Genomic DNA, 10,141 nt, shown 5'->3' with positions numbered 1-10,141 from the left:
TTCAGGTACCTCTTCGTTGAAGGGGAAAGAGTCGGCGGTGTAGTAGCGCATCACACGCACACATGGTTTTCCGCAAGGAGTTTTTGGGACTGTACTCTGATTTTTATTACTTTTGACATTATGGTTTGGGACACAACAATATGATTTTGTGACGTGTTGTTTATTCGACAATATTTGGTAAAAATGTTTATGGAATTGTTAATTTAAAAATGAAATTTTCGGGCTTGAAATTTGGGTCGTTTCAAGTTGGTATCAGAGCCCTGGTTTGAGGGATTCGGACGCACCCTCGGGGGTGTCTGGACTCAAACCGAGGGACTAAAAGATTTTTACAAGGAAAATGGTTTTATAAAATTTAAATTGAGAAATTTAAAAGACGAAGTGTGTGATGCGTGCGACCGGTCGGGCTCAAGTAAGTTTTCCCCAAGATACCCATGATGGGGTTTAGGTAAAACAAATAAACGAGAAAACAATTCCTAAGTTCACATGCAACCTACTTTGGATCTATGGTTTAACTATTGAACATACAACTTTGAATTACAAAACAAGAACCCTAGAGGAGAGAGGCTAATTTTGAAATTAACAAACTAGGGTTAGGAGTTACATACCTTTCAATTGTTATAGCAAACAATTGACAATTCCCTTGATCTTGATCTTGATCTTCTTGGAAGCTTAGCACCACAAGTGTAATGCCTCTAATGGAATCACACCCAAACTAGCAAGAAGGAAAGTATAAGAGAGAAGAGAGAGAGAGAGAGAGAGAGAGAGAGAGAAAGAGAGTATGCAAAATTTTGGCCCTTAGGGTTTCTTCAAAAGAAAGAGTGACCAAAACATGAACCAGGAGGCTCCTTATATAGCTGAGGGATCTAGGGTTTAGGGGGAACCCTAGTTATCATTTGCTTAGGGCCTAAGCAATCCCAAAGGCCTTATCCAAGCCCCTATGGACGAAATTATTAGGGTTTCCCCTAAAGATTTCCTCCACCCTTATCCAAGGGGGTTCTAGAGCCTTCCACTCAACTATTAGATGATTGCAAAGTAGTCCCTGCACTTTATAATTAATTCTTTTAACCCCAAAATTAATTCTAATTAATTTATGGCTAATAATCAATTAAACAAAATGATTTCTTATCAATATATTAATCTTTTAACATATTAATAAATTCATTTATATTAATTTATTAATCTTATAATAAATTAATATCTCTCCTTTCATAATTTCATTGTCTGGTTGCTAGGTTTGAGGGCAACCCAAAAGGATTGTGCTGCTATCAATTCAAGTACATACCAGTTATAGTTATGGGCTTAGACACCTAATCCAACAGTCTCCCACTTGGATAAGTCTCTAACTATAATTGCTAGTATGCCTTCTAAATTTGACCAGCAAATTTTAGCTTCCAAAAAGTTGCTGCCGAACTCTGACCCAGTCAGTTACGCGTCCTAAGATAAGTGATCATATAATCCTTCGTTTTGCTAGATATCCCTAGACAAAAGACATGGAATGCAATCAACCTCTTTGTACAAAATCTATGTTTCCCGATTCCTGATTTGTGATGATGTAGGACTTCTAATTGAACACATCAATTTAGTCATGGCTAGGCCCAGCACATAAGTCAACACCAAATCATCGAGGGGCCCACAGATATCGCTTTTCCGGTTAGGGAAAAAGGAACGAATAAACGTTGACTCATATGCTTGTATCTTTTACTCATCAAATTATACATGACAATACGCTTTATAACACCAAGTTACTGATGCGTTTTCATATCACCAATGCATGACCGACTTGTAAATTACAACTCATATATCTTCGTTTTCAAGATTATAAGATATTATCGTCTCAGTATTACTCGTGATGAATTCCATGAAGTAATACTCTAAGCGAGGGTTTATCCAATACTCAAATCTCAATTTCTGAGTACTTATGAACGTTGCAGCAAATCTAATGCCATGTCTATCCTTAGACAATCTGCAATCCAATTCATGACGGTCTTAATTCAATACTTACTTCCAAAAGTATGAGCGACTGTGGAGTTTGAATAATCTTATTATTCGGGAAGTAAAACATGCAAAAAGAAACACAATAATAAACAATTGACAAAAGGTAGAACCCAAACTTATAAATAATACTTTATTATTTAATCACCAAAAGTCAATTACATTTACTTTGTTACAAGTTTCAGAAAACTAATCTAACTACTAAAACTAATATCATCTTTCAGTCCTATGCTCCGAGCATGCTGAATATGCTTAGCCCTACTCAAACCCTTTGTGAGGGGATCTGCTAGGTTATCTTCAGATGACACCCTCTTCACTATAAGATGGCCTTCTTCTACTCTATGCCTGATGAAATGGTACTTTCTGTCGATATGTCTGGTTTTACCATGATCTCTCAGTTCCTTTGTCAAGGCAACCGCTCCTTCATTATCGTAAAACAGTTCCATAGGCTCCTGGATGGTTGGAATAACTCCGAGATCCCCGATGAAGTTCCTCAACCAAGCTGCTTCTTTCGACGCTTCACTTGCTGATATGTACTCTGATTCACAAATAGAATCAACCACTGTATCTTGCTTGGAACTCTTCCAAGTAACTGCTCCTTCATTCAGTAAAAATACCCATCCCGACTGAGAACGGAAGTTATCTCTATCCGTCTGAAAGTTGGCATCACTGTAACCATCTACTCTCAAAGTATCATTGCCACCAAGCACAAGGACCCAGTCCTTCGTCCTTCGCAAATACTTGAGTATATTCTTTACGACTATCCAATGAGCTCTTCTCGGGTTTTCCTGATAGCGACTGACCATGCTCAAAGCAAAGGCCACATCAGGGCGAGTACATGTCATAGCGTACATGATCGATCCGATAGCGGAAGCATAAGGTACACGACTCATGTCATCTATTTCCTCATATGTACTCGGGCATTGAGTCTTACTCAATTTGGTATTGCTCTGGATAGGTAGCTCTCCCTTCTTGGAATTTTCCATACTAAACCTCTTTAGTACCTTATCCAAGTATGTGCTCTGACTAAGTCCAATTAGTCTCTTCTTTCTATCTCTCAATATTCTAATCCCAAGAATATAGGCGGCTTCTCCTAGGTCTTTCATGGAAAAACACTTTCCAAGCCAAGACTTAACTTCATTCAAGGTTGGAACGTCGTTACCAATGAGTAATATGTCATCGAAATATAACACCATAAAAGTTATTGTACTCCCACTAGCCTTGATATACACACAAAACTCATCTTCACTTCTAGAGAAACCAAACTCTTTGACTTTCTCATGGAAGCAAAGATTCCAGCTGCGAGATGCTTGTTTCAATCCATAAATGGATTTCTCAAGCTTGCGTACTCTATTGGGAAACTTTGCATCAACAAAACCTTCTGGATGACTCATGTAAACATCCTCAGCCAACTTCCCGTTAAGGAAGGCAGTCTTGACATCCATCTGCCAGATTTCATAGTCATGAAAGGCAGCTATGGCGAGCAATATCCTAATAGATTTAATCTTAGCTACTGGCGAAAAAGTCTCATCATAGTCAACCCCTGGGGTTTGAGTGAAACCTTTTGCAACCAGTCGAGCCTTGAATGTATGCACATTCCCATCCATGTCTGTCTTCTTCTTGAAGATCCATTTGCACCCAACTGTCTTACGACCTGGTGCACTATCAACCAAATTCCAAACTTGGTTGTCATACATGGACTTAATCTCGTTGTCCATTGCCTCTTTCCACTTGGAAGCCTCTAGGCCTGCCATTGCTTCCTTATAAGTGACTGGTTCATCTAAGTTTACCAGTGTTCTGTCACTTATGAATGTGTCACCATCTGAAGTAATATGAAAACCATGCAACTCAGGTGGCACACTCACCCTAGTGGATCTTCGAAGAGGTAATGATTTATCAACCGGTTCAACAGGAACTGTTTCCTCTGGTTGAGTGCTAGTGTCATCTAAGGTTCCTTCATTGGTTGACTCTTGAATCTCTTCAAGGTCAATGGTACTCCCACTGTCCTCTTTGAATATGAGCTCTCTTTCCAGGAAGACTCCTCTTCGAGCTACAAACACCACGTTCTCACTAGGTCTGTAGAACAAATATCCAAAAGACTGCTTTGGGTAACCAATGAAAACACATTTCTCACTTCTAGCTGCTAGCTTGTCGTGAGTCTCTCGTCTTACGAAAGCTTCACAACCCCAGACTTTAATATGTGCTAACAAGGGAACTTTCCCTGTCCACATTTTGTGAGGTGTTTTGGCAACCTTTTATGTAGAGACAAGATTGAGGATGTGGGCGGCTGTCTCTAAGGCATACCCCCAGAAGTGAATAGGAAGCGAGGCACGACTCATCATAGAACGAACCATGTCTAACAAGGTTCGATTACGCATCTCAGCTACACCATTTAACTATGGTGTCCTAGGAGGAGTCAATTGTGAGACTATCCCACATTCTTTCAGATAGTCGTTGAACTCAGTACTAAGATACTCCCCGCCTCTATCGGATCTAAGTATCTTTATCTTTCTGCCCAATTGATTTTCAACTTCATGCTTAAACTCTTTGAACTTTTCAAAGGTTTCTGACTTATGTTTGATCAAGTAGATGTAACCATATCTGCTATAATCGTCAGTGAAAGTCACATAGAACCAATTAGCATCCCTTGTGGTTGATCTGAAGGGCCCACACACATCTGTGTGTACGAGATCCAACAGACCTTCACCTCTTTCACAAGACCCTGTGAATGGTGATTTTGTCATCTTTCCCAAAAGACAAGACTCACACATATCATCTTATTTTCGGTCAAATGATTCCAACACTCCATTCTTTTGGAGTTGGGCTATGCGTTTCTTGTTAATGTGTCCAAGACGACAATGCCACAAGCATGCCTTGTCTACACTATTAGACAAGTCAATATTAAGTACACTATTTCCTAAGCTATCAACACAAGTCACTGTTTCATACACGCCATCACAGGGTAAAGCTTCAAACATAAAAACACCATTCTTATAAACAAAAATTGAACCATTCAAATTATTAAAAGAATATTTAAAACCTTGTTTGAACAATGCATGAAATGAAATAATGTTTCTCGTCATCTCAGACGAATAGCAACAATTTATTAAGTCTAATCTAACATCATTACTAAGCAAAAGTTGATAAAACTCCGATCTTGGTTACTGGTGATGACTTCTTGTTTCCCATGATCAAGTTTATCCTACCTCGCTCTATCTCCTCACTTTCCCTTAGCCCCTGCAAATCAGAACAGATGTGAAAACCACATCCTGTATCAAGGACCCATGAACGAGGAGATAATGAGTTTTTAGATGAAATAGTGTAACTACCTGCCGAGGATGGCTTCACTTTTCCATCCTTGATATCTTGCAGATATTGTGGGAAAGATCTCTTCCAATGCCCCTTTTGATTGCAGTAAAAGCAAAACATGGGGAGTGGAACCATTGGGCTTAGCCTTTGGGCCATTACTAGATGACACAGCTTGAGCCTTTCTCTTCCAGTTTTGCTTGGGAGGACCTTTCCTCTTCTTCCCCTTTCCCTGTACAATGGCCAGGATAGGGGCACTTGCAGGTGTGGAGGGTATACTTTTACCCTTCATCCCTACCTCAGTTGTCTGCAACAAGTTGTGCAATTGGGCCAATGTCTGCTTAGTGTTGTTCAAATGGTAAGTTAAGATAAACTGACCATAACAATCAGGCAATGAGTTCAAGACCATGTCAATGGCCAATTCCTCATCGAAGTGAATGTTGAGCTTGACCAAACGCTCTATGTAGTGTTGCATTCTTTGCACATGAGATACAACCGATTCCCCCTCTCTCATCTTGCAAGCCATGAGTGACTTGACTACCTCAAACTTTTCTTGACGAGCTCGCTTATGGTACTTTTCCATAAGGTCCTTGTTCACCTCAAAAGGCCAGTAGTCCTCATAGTACCTCTGCAATTCCGGGGACATGGTTGCAACCATGATGCATGCCACTTTGGTAGCATCATCATAGTGTTTCTTGTAGGCAACATACTCTTCGGGAGTGGCTTTGGACTCATCAAGTTCTTTGAGCTCCTTTTCAAGGACATATTCTTTGTCCTCGAATCTAAGCGCCATCTTGATGTTACGCATCCAATCGTTATAGTTCGAGCCATCCATAACGACTTTAGCGCAAATGTTGAGCAAAGAGAAGTTGTGGTTGGAGGACGAAGAAGCAGAAGTGTTTCCAGGAGTAGAAATCTGAAAAGAAAGATAACTTTAGTTAGATTTCAAGACACCTCAATATAATAACCCAAAGATACCATATCAAGGTTAGGATCCAACTATGACGATTTACAACTTAGAAATGGGATGCCGAGATCCAAGTTCAAATCTCATAAGGTAGGCGAATGACGATTCACCAATTCCACCATTAGATAAAATAAACGAAGTGAAATTCCTAATTCTTTTTGAGATACATTAAAACTATTTAATGGCATGTTTTAATCTCGGATTATGCTCTACTATTTGTGACCGGGATACCGAGGATCACAAACTAGATGTGAATAACCATGCAAATGTGCTTGGTAACCTTATTGTTTTATCATTAACTATTGATGTGCCGGTAAACCACACACGCTCCATCAAAATGATAATTATAAGATACCCATTACTACTCTTTATTAGTGCATTTTAGTGTGCCGGTTAACCACACACGATCCACTAACGACCAATAAAACATAATGTGCAATTTCATGGATTAGCAGACTTTTCACATTTTTCCTAAAGTAACTAGAGTTGGGATTTTGAAAAATAATGTTCTAGTACTTTCTTTAATAGCATTATACTTTTAATGAGAAGTAGTTGTCCTATCAAATCCGTTCTGCTAACGACCCTCCACTAATCAAGGAAGCGGTGGGTGAGAGTGGACACCCATTCAACTACCATTTTATTGGCAGTTTCCTTATACCCCCCTTATAGATTAGCTTCGTGAATGGGGCATACTAGCGATTTGACTGACCATATTCTTATACATATATAATATTAAACTTTTAATTATAATATATATATATATATATATATATATATATAAGGTGTGTTTTAAAACATTTTAAAACTCCAAGGATTTATATAAATTTTGAAATTTAAACTATTAAATTTAAAATTTAAATAAACCAATTATTTAGATTTAATATTTATCTATTAATTTTTAATTAATTTATTAAATCTTGTAAGGATTATCCAATTAATTTAATCCTAATCCTTATCCCTCTAAATTTCGAAATTTAGGGTAAGGATAATTATCCAATTAATCTAATCAAGTAACAATTATCCAAAACAAGAAACCCTAAAATGTCTAGCATATTTCGAAATTTTCAAAGGAGGAGGCTAGGGTTTTCAAAACCCTAACCCTAATTTCGATTAGGGTTCTTTGGAGGCTAGGGTTTTCGAAAACCCTTTGATCCACAACCCTAAAAAATCGAAAATTGGCCTTTAGGGTTTAATAGCTATAAACCCTAATTTGCAATTCAACAATTATATCAATTCAATTTAAAACAAACAATGGCTCTGATACCACTGATGAGATTTAGGTAAAACAAATAAACTAGAAAACAATTCCTAAGTTCACATGCAACCTACTTTGGATCTATGTTTTAACTATTGAACATACAACTTTGAATTACAAAACAAGAACCCTAGAGGAGAGAGGCTAATTTCGAAATTAACAAACTAGGGTTAGGAGTTACATACCTTTCAATTGTTATAGCAAACAACTGACAATTCCCTTGATCTTGATCTTGATCTTCTTGGAAGCTTAGCACCACAAGTGTAATGCCTCTAATGGAATCACACCCAAACTAGCAAGAAGGAAAGTAGAAGAGAGAAGAGAGAGAGAGAGAGAGAGAGAGAGAGAGAGAGAGAAAGAGAGAGAGAGAGTATGCAAAATTTTGCCCTTAGGGTTTCTTAAAAAGAAAGAGTGACCAAAACATGAACCAGGAGGCTCCTTATATAGCTGAGGGATCTAGGGTTTAGGGGAAACCCTAGTTATCATTTGCTTAGGGCCTAAGCAAACCCAAAGGCCTTATCCAAGCCCCTATGGACGAAATTATTAGGGTTTCCCCTAAAGATTTCGTCCAACCTTATCCAAGGGGGTTATAGAGCCGTCCACTCAACTATTAGATGATTGCAACTAGTCCCTACACTTTATAATTAATTCTTTTAACCCCAAAATTAATTCTAATTAATTTCTGGCTAACAATTAATTAAACAAAATGATTTCTTATTAATATATTAATCTTTTAACATATTAATAAATTCATTTATATTAATTTATTAATCTTATAATAAATTAATATCTCTCCTTTCATAATTTCCTTGTCCGGTTGCTAGGTTTGAGGGCAACCCAAAAGGACTGTGCTGCTATCAATTCTAGTAGATACCAATTATAGTTATGGGCTTAGACACCTAATCCAACAACCCATACTTATTATGTTATGTTATATGGTTTGATTCATAGAACTACATGCTAGAATAGGAATAAGGATCTAGGAAGATGCCTTGTGTGCCTGATATTTGATTCTGAGAATTGCATGCTAGTTAGGACTAAGGATCTAGGAAGGATGCCTTATGTGCCTGTTGTATGAGCCGTATGCTAGGACTGATTAGTCAACAGTAGGATGGCTTGTGTAGATTATGCCTGGTTTGGTTACTCAATGCACGAATGTTGCTTGCTTTGTACTATGGGGGTTCTGACCAACTTCAACTAACTAAGGAACGGATATGTAACAGTATCCGCAAGCTAGTTAAGGGGAAATGGTGGGGACTCCTAGAGCAGCTGATGGCAGAGAGTAGGTTGGAGAGTGCCCTAGGGAAGCCTAGGATGAGTTCAGTGAAAAGGGTATCGGAAAAAGGGACTTGGCGAAGTCGAAGCAATCCTTGAGGAAAGTACAGGTAGATGTGGAAGGTAGTATGGGCCCGTACTACTGAAAGCAGAGGAACCGTACTCGAATCAAGGAGGGACTAGGTGGAACTTGGAAACTTGGAAAGTGTGTGAGACCTCTAAAAGGTATATGTGACCCTGACAGTCGTATGTTTATTTTCAGAATGGTGGTCATGCGACATGGAGCAGGAGGTTCAGGATTCGGGTCAGGGTCGGGCTCGGGCGCAGGATCCGAGCATGTGGATGATGGGTTACGCGAGTTCATCGTGTCTAAGATCACGAGGGGTATCCTTGATGCGACACCAGTTATCTTCGGGTCGATCAAGGAAGGGATCATTGAGCAGATGGAGGAACGCCTCAGGGCGTTCAGGAGTGAAATGGCGACCAGCCAGTCAGGGCCACACACACTGTCCTTTAAGGACTTTAGAGGGAGTGGTGCGCCAGATTTCCATGGGGTGAAGGACCCCATTGCTGCTAGGAGATGGATCGCAGACATCAAGTCTGCACAGCTGACGAGCTTCTGCCTGGAAGGGTCGAAGGTCCGTTTCGCTGCAGGATGTTTGATAGACAGGGCCAGAGATTGGTGGGAGTCGGTTGGTGACTCTCTGGGAGCTTCGGCTGTTGAGGCTATGACCTAGGCAGAATTTGTGGCCAGATTCCGGGCGGAGTTTGCGCCAGCTGTGGAGATTCAGCAGCTGGCCAGGGAGTTTTTGGATATGAGACAGACTACGGAGACTGTGGCGGAGATCACCACCAAGTTTCGGGAGAGGGCATTGCTGGTGCCCCAGTATGCGGGTGATGAGGACATGAAAAGGACCCGCTACCACGACATGCTACGAGCTGACATCCGGGAGCATGTTAGTTTCTCAGCCTGCCCTACCCTGGATTCCATGATTACCAGGGCTATGGAAAGGGAGATTGATATGGAGCACATCCGGAAGAGGAAGGCAGCGGAGGGGATGACAATGGGGGCTTTGGGGAAGAAGCCCAAGGGATCCGATGGTAGGCCGAAAGGCCAGTCAGGGCGGGACCGCTGTGGGAAATGCGGTCGATCATACAAGGGAGCTTGTCGCACTGGGCCGGGTTCAGGCTGCTATAAGTGCGACAAGGTTGGACATTTTGGCAGAGATGGTACTGTTGGGTTTTGAGCATTCTAACACTCCTATGGTGTACATGCAATCCTATAAACCTTGGATCTATGTTTTCTCTATTATACATGCAAATAAGAACTTTCCAAGGCTTTAATC

Source organism: Lactuca sativa, chromosome 4, assembly GCF_002870075.4.
Source record: "Lactuca sativa cultivar Salinas chromosome 4, Lsat_Salinas_v11, whole genome shotgun sequence".
Taxonomy (NCBI): domain Eukaryota; kingdom Viridiplantae; phylum Streptophyta; class Magnoliopsida; order Asterales; family Asteraceae; genus Lactuca; species Lactuca sativa.
This window is presented reverse-complemented; position numbering follows the sequence as displayed.